This window comes from Tachypleus tridentatus, chromosome 9 (assembly GCF_004210375.1).
Source record: "Tachypleus tridentatus isolate NWPU-2018 chromosome 9, ASM421037v1, whole genome shotgun sequence".
In the NCBI taxonomy this organism is placed as follows: Eukaryota; Metazoa; Arthropoda; class Merostomata; order Xiphosura; family Limulidae; genus Tachypleus; species Tachypleus tridentatus.
In genome coordinates this window covers 110,874,635-110,888,755 of record NC_134833.1, presented here as the reverse complement: position 1 = coordinate 110,888,755, position 14,121 = coordinate 110,874,635, and positions in this window count along the sequence as shown.

The following is a 14,121-nucleotide window of genomic DNA, read 5'->3' as shown; positions in this document are numbered from 1 at the left end:
TTTGTGTTTATCAAACAAATGTATGGAATTTTCTTTATAAATTTTAGCAGGAACGCCGCCACATGGGCAGCTTGTTGTACTAGCAATTGCTGTTCATACTATTCGTACCTAATTGGAAAAAAAACTGTTTGGTTTAGAAGGTGAAAAGTTAAGTCAAGAGGACCGAGGAATGTTGATTGGAAATGAAACTTGTCGCATTTTAGGAGAATAAAAAAATGATATTACATCTTATTGCATCGTATAATACGGACTTGAAGTATTTTGTCTTAAACAAAACATAAATGTGGATTGTCGCATCAACAAAGAATGATAGGAGCTAAATAGCAGCTTGAACATATTTGTAATGCATTCGAAATATTGTTTGAGTGTTTCGTGAAATAGAACCAAGGAAACGGATGAAGTATTTTAAAGCTAGGCTAAATAATCTAAGTTGGGGAAGGAGTCAGAACAGGGGTGAAACAATGGAGGAATGCTTTAAGAAAGTCGTTAATAGATGACTTTGCCAGAATGATATCATGGATGTTTGAACCTTGCTTCTGGGTTTGTTGCATGCAGTAGAAAAGCGAACTTAACCAGAAAATACAACAATACTTCACAGAATACTCTGAAGAAGATAGATCAGAAATGAAGAAAATATATTAGAAGGACATGGTAAAGTGTTAGAGTTCACAATAAATGTGATAAATATGGTGTCAGGTTGATATTATAAAACATAACAATAAAGAAACAATACAGAGATAAAGATAAATTAGATTTCCGTAGAAATAGAAATGTTGATATTACTATAAAGATACTTTTGAGACAATTACTATTAACAGAAGATTTATACAAAACACTGAACATAGAAGAAGAGAATAGGGAGTCTCTCTGATTTGCAGGTTAAGATAAAATATCCACCTTACTCTAAACGTCTAATTTTATCAGCGAATCCTTAAAAGCATTAGTAAAATATAATATTTTTGTTAAACATAAAAGTTAAGGAAATAAAATGGCTAAACGGAGTGTTTAGTCAAAACCACTAGTGTATAAGTAAAAAGTAAAAGTTAAAATTTGGTCACAAAAACTTCGAAAGAAAACATATTATAAAAAGTGTCATAATTTAGTGAAAGTTTAGATAGAATTCAGGATTTTTTCTTTGTTTTTGATGACCTAACCAGAAAGCTTTGTCAATCATCTGTACTATACAAAAGAACCGTGTCCCTTGTAGTTAGCTTCATGCTAAACAGTTGTGGGCTCACTTAACTGTGTCGAGTTGTTAAAAATTGGTTTTAGGTTGAAAGTTAATTGAAAAGTTTGTAATAGTACACCCAAAGTTGTCCTCTTCTACGATTTTGTTCTTGTTGGACGTCAGGAAATTTGGTGTTGATGGAGATTGGTTATTTGCTCACGTTTTTTGCTACTAGGTAGGGATTTGTTGTTATTCCAGTTGATTGACTTCTTTGTATCAAAAATCATTTTGGACAGTGCTCCGTTTTGTGTCTTAAAGAGTCGATGTTTTTTTATTGTTGTGACAATGGTATACCTCATTCCTATTAAGTGAAAAATTTGCAAGTCAAGGCTGGAAAATCTTAATTGTAATCAGCAGAATGCTAAAAATGAGAGTATTTCTTTGAAGGTACTAGGATCCAATTATTAGCTGTTTCGTGTGGATGTGAAAGTAAAATGTGAAATGCTGAATTTGGGAAAACGAAGCAGTCTGGAGGTTCTTATAATGTCAAAGTTTGTTAAAAGAGTAAGTCAGTGATAATTTGAACAATGTATTATGTAAAGTGTTTAGTCAAGAATAGCAAATTACGAGAGAAGGGGTTTAACTCATGTGAACAGAGCGAAGAAGCGTTAAAATAAACATAGGTTATTTAAACAATAGTCAATAGAAGGAAGGCGTCTTTCTCCTCTTATGAGGGAGAACAACACTGACAAAGAAAACAAGTTGATATCATGATAACCAAGGTACGAAACGGCCGGGGACATGACCCACGTCGTAGATACGTAAAATTCTTTCTAGTTGTCATAGAAACATACTGAATGGTCTAAGACTCTATATACTGATACAATCAAGTAAAAACAAAGTATCGAAATCCTCACTAGATCTTGGAGGAAAGTGGACCTGAAAACGGGCATCTCCAGGCGCAACCCGTTAGAATTACACATGGCAAGAGTCCACAAACTTTCATTAACGGAGAATCAGCAGGATCAGGCTAGTCTGACATTGTTGAAGAAAAATGCTCAATGGATGAAATATTTATGACAATTCTTCAAATAGGATGTGCATTCAAGGTACCATGTCATCCTGACCTAACAACATACAGGAACTGAAATGTACCAGATATCCACGGGAAGCTTACGTCATCTCAGGCAAGGATTTATAGAATCTTAAAGAAAATCTGTTTCATTGTCTCTAGTGGTTATAACTGCAGTTAAAAAAGCAATATGTTGTAAGATACTTCTCAAGAAATCAGAAAACAAAAAAATCAGTACCTAAAATAAAAAATAGACTTATATCAGCAAATTTTATGATCGCAACATTGGGAAAACACCAAAAAAGTGGTCAACAAGATATTCAAAGCATAATTTGGTAACATTATGTTTTGAAAACAGGAAATATAAAATAGTTATTAGATAAAAACAAAGATTCACATTAGCGAATTTGGAAGGTGGATGCTGATAACTGTTAAAGAATTGGTCAGTGAAAATATTTCATGAAAGAAATTATAGCAAATGAAAGGTAAGACGAACTGACGATGCGGAGAGGGTATCAGACTTCCAATAGGAAGAAAATCTTCTAATACAATTCAATCAACTGTTCCAAAGGGAATCACCAATATTTCTAGTAAGAGAAAACTCGGAACGGTTGAAGAAGAACATCTTCAAAAGAGCATAAATTTAACTGTCTCGAATCCAGAGAAGAGTCATCACCAATTATAACTTTATCAGAGACACAAAATAAGGTAAAACATCAGTTTATCAATGTGCTATTATTCCATTACAAGAGAAAATCAGGGTCTAAGTATGTATCTAAGAAGCGGCCTAAGAGTCAAGGAGCTTATGCATTTGAAGAGTCAAAATTAATAGAGAGCCTTGTGACAATACTTTGGAATAGCAGTCAAAAGTCACCTACAATTACAAAACTTTGGTAGAAGCAATATCAGACTGTCGTGCGTGCAGGATGCAAAAACAACAGACTGAAAATTTCATTATTCCTAGACAGCTAAAAAGCAAGGACGAATAGTCTTCTGGTTAAATAAGATTCAGGAAGTACAACAAAAAGTGAGGAGCAACAGTGGAATGACAAATATACTGAATGGAAAAAATTAAAAATGGTTAGAAAGGATGTAATGAGGCCCAGGAATATAGATCCTTCTAAAGAATCAAACGAAATCTCAGCAACTGGACAGTCGAGTACCAGATGCTTGATATGGCTTATAAACAGTGAAGTCTTTAAGCATATCTCAAGAATGGAAATTCTCGAGGGAAGGGGGAAGAGTATAAGGCGAACAAATGGCATGCTACACTTATTTAGGACATTCACAATGATGAAGTAATAAACAGAGATTATTTAATATGCTTTTAATATGAAGGGTACTTCAAACAAAATTCTCAGTGAACCTTATTTTTTCAGGATTACAGTGTATAAGATTACGTCCACGGATGTACATTATCAATGAAAGAAAAAGCAAGTAATACACTAAATTTTACTGACAGGAATAAGACGTCAATAGACAAATAAACAAAAATTTTTACTAAAATTGGGAATTAATTAAGCTTGTCAGAAACAATTTTCTAGGTGTTTTCCTGTGTTGAAGTTAGGTCAGTGCGTCTCACTTGGTAACGATTAGATTGAATAAGAATATTTTTATATATATTATAGGAAATGGAATGGAAGTAACTAAAAATTATCTATTAGTTGTCCTTAATTAAGCAGTGTAAGACTATAGGGAAGGCAGTTAGTCATCACCACTCACCGCCATCTCTGGGGTTACTCTTTTACCAACGAATAACGGGATTGACCGTTACATTATAACGCCCCCACTGCTGAAAGGGTGAACATGTTTGGTGGGACGAGGATTCGAACCCGCACCTCTTACATTACGAGTCGAGTGCCTTAACTACCTGACGATGCCGGGCTGCATGCCAAACCGAATATTACGATTTATAACCCATTGGATATAATAGCTTTAAATTACTGCCAAAATTTTTTATTTATATTTGAGTATAACAATGACGAAATTATTGAGATTGACGTAATAATAAAATTACTTTCAAGACACACTTGAATAAAATTTAAAGTCAAACGTAGCCTGATATTAGCTCATATTGCTGATTACAAAAAATCATGTTAGTGTTACTAAGCCTTCCGGGAAAAAATATTAAACAATTTTGTTAAATATTTGGAATATATTTTCATTTTAGTATAAGTATTAAAGTGCTTATTCTAGTTGAAGATAGTAAAACTCAGATATGACATATAAGATCAGAACAGTAAGGAAGCAGTTAATACACATCAAACTACCTAAAGTACCAACTGAGAGCAAGTTAGATGTTTATTATTATGCTCGGAACTTGCCCCATCTATTGAAAACTTGATGAAACAAAAAGTATAACTGAATGTCGCCAATACGTTTGTTGCATACCTATATTAGTTCGACTGGGCGATTTGCTACTTCAAAAACTAAGTATAAGTTCCTTTGTGGTTTCAAAACATCTCTGAGATTTTTATCTGACTCATTTATCAGAAACAAGGGAGTTAGAACAGCCTGTTTTCTACAACTATAATTTATCAACTGATACATGAAAATAGTTTTGTTTCGTTGTTTTGAATTTCGCGCAAAGCTACACGAGGGCTATCTTCGCTAGCTTTCCCTAATCTAGCAGTGTGAAACTAGAAGGAAGGCAACTAGTCATCACCACCCATCACCAACTCTTGGGCTACTCTTTTACCAACGAATAGTGGGACTGACCGTCACATTATAACGGCTGAAAGGACGAGCATGTATGGTGTGACAGGGATTCGAACCCCAACCTTCAGATTATGAATCGAATGCATTAACCACCTGTCCATGCCAGGTTATCTGAATCTTATCTGCACATTTATCTAGGCTTGTTGTCAAACTTCTTGAGAGTTATAGTGTCTTTATGGACGTGATTGTGCTGTCAGTCACAGACGATAGGGGATCAAACCCTGAGCTGCAATTACCCCTGTTATTTTTGAGAAGTGCTCTAACATTAACTGCTAATCAGACAGTCACTTGAATGGTGTATCGCTGGCTATTGCAAAATGATATTACTTTGTATAAACAGTACGTCTACAATGAATTTTGCTGTAGGTCTACAGGTTTACGGTAATCTTTTCATGAGTACAATAGACTTTCAGGCAATTCACAAAACATATAGGTCTCTTAATAGTCAGGATTGACAACTCCAAGTCAATATAGCCTAAGACAGGTTTACTGGGTAATATAAGGTTAAAAGTCACAATAATGTCTCAATCATTTCATAATAATAATGACCTGGTTACACGTTGTTATACACGTGATGTGTGTTAAGTTATTCAAGACAAATGTACCCATCACCACGCCATCAAAATATGTTGTTCCAAATATTAGTGGCTGTGCAATCCCTATAGCTTTTATGAAACAACCACCTTGACAAGACTTCTTACCACGTTACCTATTTTTCAAGATCCCACAGACAGATGAAATATTCTACCAACGTTGGATCTCATAGAGACAGAGTTCAGACACAAAAGAAAAGGGATGCCAAACAAACAACTCACACTGGTACCTGAAATTTTTCAGTCAAATACTTTACTACTAGTGACTAAATCTTCTAACGTTGAAGGTTTTTATAACTTGTATGTTTATATCTCTAAACTCTTCTTGACAAAAGTTAAACATAATTTCAAGAAGTAAGTAAAATCATGGCCAAATTCATATACTTAAAAACGGCTGGTATGGGTAGTGAAAGCTCCTCTATTAATGACCGTCAACGGTTACGGTCAAACTCTCTCTTTCTTAACCTGAAGATGACCTAGGAAGGTCGAAACGTTGTTCTCTCTTTATCAATAAAAGTGTTAATAATACCAATACCAACCTTTCTGAGATACATTTTTATTTCAAGTGGGTTTCTCGTCATCAAGAAACACCGTAAGACTTTTGTGCTGGGTAGCAGATCATATATTAGATGTACAAGAAGCTGTACATCTCGTGCAGCCCCACGTTAGTACAGTGGTAAGTCTACGGATTTACAACGCTGAAATCAGGGGTTCGATTCCCCTCGGTGGGTTCAGCAGGTAGCCTGATGTGGCTTTGCTATAAGAAAAACACACAAAACACGCACACACGCAATTCGCGTGCAATCAACGTGAGATTCAGAAAAAAAGAATTGTCTGTTACTTACTTGTGAAGGGGTATACTATTATCATATTTTACAAATGACCATACTGATAAGAAAGAACATCTTTTAATGCGTAGCACAACTTGCCAAACTGCTTGATCTCTATGCAGTTATTTAGATGTGAAAAGGCATGATATTCATTATTCAGTTAACACATTTGTTGCGTACTGTGCTAGCGTTTCAATTAATTTATTAAAGTAATCAATAACTATCAGACGGAGATATTCCTGGCATCTGTTTCCTCTGGGCTGGGCAGTGATGTAATGCCTGTAGTATTGCTCGTTATCTTGAAACAAATGCAACCAAAACGACCACTTTTATATATTTGGCTCGTAAAATCATTGCTTTATGTAAAGGCTGGATACTTTTCTGAGTGGGAGTTATATAGAACATAGCTGTGTCAGAAGTAACTACCATATTTTCAATATTCATAATGACAGTACAATTTGCCACCATGTTCTTACAACTAGATATTCAAGTGTTTACCAGTTTTTGACAGGAATGTGCTACATTGTTGAACAGCAGGTAGTGCCTGAATAAGGTCTAAATCTTTTACTTGTTCCTTTCGAAGTTTCTTATTGGTCATTTCTGGTGGCTATTCAGATGTGAAGTTGTCAATACATACTAGAAAATGACCACTTAGTGGATGGACTTGACAATGCGGATTGAAAAATAATCCATTTACATTTCTATGTTGTATATCTGTGAAGTGTTATAGAACTGAACAATGCTTTTGTAGTGTTTTTATCCAATATGTAATAATACCTTCCAGGTATAGGAAGTTTATTAACCATTTCAATGATACATGGCCTACTCAGATGGTGGACTCTAAACAAAACGAGTTGAAATGGTAATTTTGAACGAATACTACGAATGCAAGTAGATGTACTGGTGCACAAAATCAGTAACAGAAATTTCTTATGTGATTACTCAGTCTATGAAGTCATATATTTGTGACAAAAAATGTGTGAATTCCACACACACACTTTAGCATCTGTATATAGTAAGAAGAAGCCATTTTGATGAAGATAAACCAGCACTGGTACTTCATTTAAGGCCTGCTAGAAAAATAAGAATGTGACATCATATTCTAATGTTCTCAGAAAGAGTAAGTAAACCTTGGTCAATACAGACTGTAATGTGTGGCTATTTTGGATAAATTTGTTAGAAGCTCTTAATAATAAATTGTAAAACCTACATATTTCTTGTTTATTAGAAGGCAGAGACCAGTCATAGGTCACTGCAATATCACAAGATCTATAGACTCTACGTTTCTACAAAGTATGTGGTTCAGAAACTTCACTAACACATAAGCATGTACTTTCTGTTTCACTTTCGAGTCCGCATCCTTTGTACAGTGGAATACCATTTTTATATTCATAGTTGTGGTTAAAAACATGACAAAACATGATTATCATTCACAAAAATGGGTCTTCTCTCACAGTACAGTCCTCTTCAATGTAAGCTCCATCAGCCTTTCAAACTTTGTAGGAGCATTGTACAGACTAAGTGACCATATAGAGATATTATGCAGTTCTTTTCAAGTGTTGAAAGCTATTTTGGATCTACTTTTATAATCTAATTCGACTTAACAGTAACCAGATTGAATGTGTTAAATCATTAGACACCTTTTAATTAATCAGACATTAGCTTTCTACGATAAAAACAACAATAACAAAAACTATCAAAAGCTTTATCGCACTTGCACGTCTAAAGTACACAGAATATTGGAATATTTTCTTTCTTATAACTGCCGCTTGTCTGCTTTTACACAGTATCTCTCTATGACTTTTTGGCGATAAATTTCAACAATAAATGGACATCACACAGCCTTTTCTTTTAAAATAATATATTGAAAACTCAAACGTATCTACAAACATTCGTTATACCATTGGTTATTGCACTTGTACCCAGAATTTTAAATAATTGTCTGTTTTTCGTAGCACAGGCGGGATAAATTAATTCAAAACACCCTTTGACAAGACAAGTTATTTTCCTCTGCTTTCATTACAATGTAACTATTGTTAAATTTACTAACTTTAACCCGTGGGTTGCCACAGTTGTATACAGAGCTTTAAATAGTTCTCTTTTATGTCAAGTCCATACAGAGTGGTTCAGTTGTTTTAGAACCCAGCTGACAAAACGAGTTCTTCTTCTCTACTTTGTTTCTTACAACACAATCAGCTATAATATCACTTTAAAAGTCATCACTATACATTGTGGCTAAATCTAGAAAAACAGTTTAGATCTAGATCTCTTATTAACTTCCCTTATTTTCACCAACTTCTTTCCTTCATCTATGTACCGTCCCCAGTGGCACAGCAGTATATCTGCGGACTTACAACGCTACAAAACGAGATTCGATGCCTTTGGTGGGAGGAAGACCATATAGCTTATTGTGTAACTTTGTGCTTAACTTCATATAAACAACTCTATATCTGAATGTATTTATAACACGTCACAGAAAAAAAAATCTAGAAATATTTAACCTCTCAGTAACAATATTTATAATGAGAAACGCTTAGAAGCTTTGAATAATATAACGTTAACAATATTTAAAATAAACATAGCATAACTAAACTGCATACAAAACGTCCTACCCGTACATGGTTACTATCACTTTTAAGATAATTAACTTTTAGCACTTTTTATGAAAATTAAATAATAATTAAATATTATATCACTAAATAATAAATTCTAGGCTAAACAGACTTTTTATCCAACAAACTGTCGTCAACCATTTTTCTCTAAGGATACTGACCTTCACTATCCACTCGATTTCATGAAGTCTGCACAGTGATTGTTTTATCAAACGTGATCTTTATCCATTTGATGATGACAAATGATCTGTTACTGATTCAGTCATTTACGTCGTATACAAATACACCAGCAAAAACGTTGATCACTTCACTGAATTCAGGTCTCAGTGCTGATATTAGATTGCTTTCATCCTCATTAAATAGGAACTTTAATTGCTCTGGAAGTTACATAATTATTCTGGAATGTCATACAATGGTAACAACAGCCATTTAGCTAACGTGTGTCACCTTGCCTTGGTCATCATTCCAATGACAATTCCAGATAGTAGTTAAATAGCTGGATGTCTGTAGTTACATACTAATAAATGTACGTCACTAGAGCTCAGATATACCATCATTCGAGCAAGATTTTGCTTCTCAGACTGCAGAACATTTTGCGCATTGGTCCCACCACACCAACTGATGGTTACAATGTATTAAACTATATCCAAAGCGTATCATGGAAGACTGGTTGGACATTCAGAGAAAATAGCACATCTTTTTCAATATGCACACACAGAGTTTACCATTTTTTGGACTAAATTAGTTAGCACTGGAGAGTTTGCTCACAGAATTGCAGTTTAGCTGATGTATAAGCAATTTTCTGACTACTTCTGCAGTTGGCTTGCTTATAAGATATCAATGACTAAAACCAGAACAGATACAATAATACTTGCTTTGTTCATGACTTTGTCAAGAAAAAATCAGACATGACTCTCCATTCATGTACAGCCACTTGCCAGCTAGCCAAAGAAGCATCTTTCCATTGAGTGCCTGATGCAACTGAGTGAGGTTTTATTAGGTTTAGTATCTCTTAAAACTTAACTTTACATTTATATATTATTACTGGCACATACCATGCGATGCCCACTGCACGGTTTTCTAAATCATCCGCCACATTATTTGAGAGCTGATACAATCCTTTAAGATAGCAGCCAGATCTAACTCAGACCTCATTAGTTTAAACTACTTAAAGAACAAATTACCATGCTATGCAGAAACATATAAGAGAATTCCCAAGTGATGAACATGTGATAGCTAAGAATAAGTGCATAACACAGGTCTTATATTTACCTGCGATTTAAAAAAATTACTATCGCTGTTGGATATCAAATAAAGACTGTGAGAAACATAGTGGACTACAGTGGTTGAGTACGTTATATTAAAACAATTTTGAAGCCTCATCATATCACAACAGTTAGTGTTCTCGCTTCCAGTCATGCCATATCTGACGGCTGTGCATCTTGACAATAGCTTTGCAGCGTAGTTTTCGTTGGAAAAACAAACTCTGCATAGTACATTAATATCAAACACACATCATCTTCTGCTTATTTTCCACATTCCATTCACTTTACAGCTCCGGTTTAATTTAATCTGACAAACATTCATAGGCAATGCATCTGGTGATTTGACCAACATTAATTGTACCACTTTCTCAGACAGAGATCCTTCTTATCAGCTTGTTCTGTTCTTGTGTGGAAGTCGGAATGTGTGAATTGTAGCAACTTGTAGTTTTTTCTTTAACGAGTTAACAACTCGTTCTTTTTCCCAGGAAGTTTTTTATTCATGTATTCATCCTCCAAAAAAACCTAGCTTAGATTCCAGAACGTAAGTAGGTATCAGGAGTGGGGTTGGCAGTGAAACATGACTGTAAGCTTGAGAATATTAAAACAGTGGCGTCCAAATGGTTGAGGGTAAAGTAAAGCAAAAAATAAAGCTAACTGGACGTCTGAATAATACTTTAAAGGAATTTGAAAGTGTGTCCAAATTTAAATAAAAAACATGAAATTGTAAAAGCATTTTTGGTGTTATAGTAATGCACAGAGTAGCGTTAAAAGGTCATTAACAGAGTTAAGTAATGAAGATAATTCTAATGAAGCCATTAATATTAGGCCTTTTAACAACTACACTAGAAAAGCGTTATGAAAACGTTAAACTGCATTTTCTGATTTGGGCTGAAACGTACAATTGTCTTGTTCTTCTCCAATTCTGTAGTTAGAAGAGATAATGACTACTACTGGATCATTACAAAAAAACAAAACTTTCTCGATTACTATCAAAAATGAACTGTTGCATGAAAGAGGGTGGTTCATGATCTGTGAAAACAATTTATATGGCTAATCACTTTTCCCATGGCTACTGTAGTCTTTCAACTTCTAGTGGGATTGGATGCCGTGATTTACAATTGCAAATGACATCTAAAACTGACACCTTTTGAAAGGATTACATAATGGAACAATCATTTTGAGTAGTCAAAAAATAAGGGACTATCAGTACTCTGTTTAATGTAAGAAGTAGCCAGATATTTTGGTATTATAATTCTGCAAACTTATCACTGACCCACCAAAGGAATTATCAGTATGACATATACTTTCTGAATAATTCAAAATTATTATTTTTTAAGAACTGGAAAAAATGCTGCTCAATAGGTGGCTGTTCAGCAGCGTGCTTCTCTGTCACTAGCTTTTTCTTGCTGTAACTCTTCCCCTCTGACATTTAATTTAATTTTTCACAGTTTCATATTTTCTTTATAACAAATCACTTCTGTTTGTTTTCGAATTTCGCACAAAGCTTCTCGAGGGCTATCTGTGCTAGCCATCCCTAATTTAGCAGTATAAGACTAGAGGGAGGGCAGCTAGTCATCACCACCCACCGCCAACTCTTGGGTTACTCTTTTACCAACGAATAGTGGGATTGACTGTCACATTATAACGCCCCCACGGCTGAAAAGGCGAGCATGTTTGGCGCGATGGGGATGCTGGGCCCTAATCACTTCTCTATTTGGTATTGTGATTTTCGATGTTTCTGATCACTTTACACTGATACTAAAGTAAAAAATACTTGTGTAATTTACAAAGATGAAGTTGCTACAAAATACCTGGCATGGCCAAGTGTGTTTAGGCGTTCGACTCGTAATCCGAGGGTCGCGAGTTCGAACCGCGGTCACACCAAACATGCTAGCCCTTTCAGCCGTGTGGGCGTCATAATGTGACGGTCAATCCCACTATTCCTTGGTAAAAGAGTAGCCCGAGAGTTGGCGGTGGGTGGTGATGACTAACTGCCTTCCCTCTAGTCTTACACTGCTAAATTAGGGACGGCTAGCGCAGATAGCCCTCGAGTAGCTTTGCGTGAAATTCAAAAATAACTAACTGCTACAAAGTTCTTGCACATTTGTATGCAACGAACTACGCACGAAAAATTGGCCGCTCCTTCAGTCACATAACACTATGAATTTAGTGTACATTTAGATTCTCCAGCAGAGAAAAAAAAAAGTCATTCTTCTTCTGAAATACCACAATGATTCTCCACTAAGAAGACTCAGTTTTAAATTATACATTAAAGTCACTTTACAACAGTTTTAGAAGTTTTGTTAAAATTAATTTTGCTGATAATAACAAATGTCAAAGTTTATTTACATTATTAAAAGGGAAAGTGTAAATTTTTTATTAAGGAAGCAATTTAGAAAAACAAATATTAAGTCCTAATTTGTAAATATTTTTACTATGGTCTATTTATGACATTCATTTTGGTGAAATATAAAGCTGTTGTGGACTTTCTTTAAAAAAAAAAAGTCGATATATGGACCAAATGTATATATATTTTAAATAAGAGATCCAAATGTAATAAAACTAAGTATTTATGATGTTGAAAAATTGCGTAATGTTTCATCCACATTAGACTTAAACTGTGGTACAGATAGAGATTAGCCTCTTTTATATATACATGTATATTGATGTTATTTTACTTGGGGGAGAATTTTAATAGAAATATTATTACTCACAGTTACGACAGAAAGTGTTCGTACCCCTGCCTCCCGAGTGGCTTTTTGCTCATAACTTAAAAAGTATCACGATTAGGCTAATAGAAGTATAGTGTATTATAAATATTGTACTAACACATGTCTACATAAATTTTTATGTAAATTAAACAACAAATAAACCGTTTATAAACAAATAACCAAAAATAGGAGCAGAAAGTGTTCGTACAGTTCAGAACGTATAAAAAAAACTTATATTCTCGTAAAACTTTAGTTTGGCAAATAAACTACATTATACCATTCCAGAACTACACACTGGGTTCGTAATTATTGGAATTTAGCCAGCAAAAATGTACTTCCGGAAATTTAGCGCCGTCTCCGTCATTATCTGCTTGGTTATCATGGCAAACAGGAAACAACGGTCCAGTGATTTAAAAAAAACGAATTGTAAAATACAAGTCTCGTGTGTCTCTTTCCGGTATTGCTACACAACTTAATGTGCCAAAAGCTACTGTTCAAAGCATAATTGCTAAGTTTAAGCTTACATGATCAACTGCAAACCTCCCTGGTTTGCAGTTTTCGCTCCACCAAAATTCCAGAGAGAACCAACAGGAAGGTTCTCAGAGAAGATAGTAGGAACACTCGTTTAACACGTAATGACATACAGAAACTGGTAAGAAAAACTGGGTTTGAAATAAGCACCTCTACAGTTACGAACATGTTACGCTCTTCTGGGTTCAAAGCATGACGTCCTCCTAAACTCCATATTTAAAGCCTGCTCATTTAGAAGCACGATTAAGGTATGCAAGAAAGCATGTAGATAAACCATTTACCTATTGGAAGAGTATTCTTTCGTCAGACGAGACTAAAATCGAGCTCTTCGACCACAATGATGTTCGCTATATTTTCCGTGAGAAGGGGGAACGAAATCTTCCAAAGAACAACGTTCATACAGTTAAACACGGAGATGACTCGATCATGCTATGGGGTTCTTTCAACTCTTCTGGTGTAGGCAGCCTTCACCACGTCAACGGAATCATGAAAAAGAAGAGTACGTTGATATATTATGCACTTATATCAAGAATGATGATCGGAACTTGTGGCTTGGGCGTCGTTAGACCTTCCAGCACGACAATGACCATAAGCACACATCAAAATATGTGCAATCCTGGT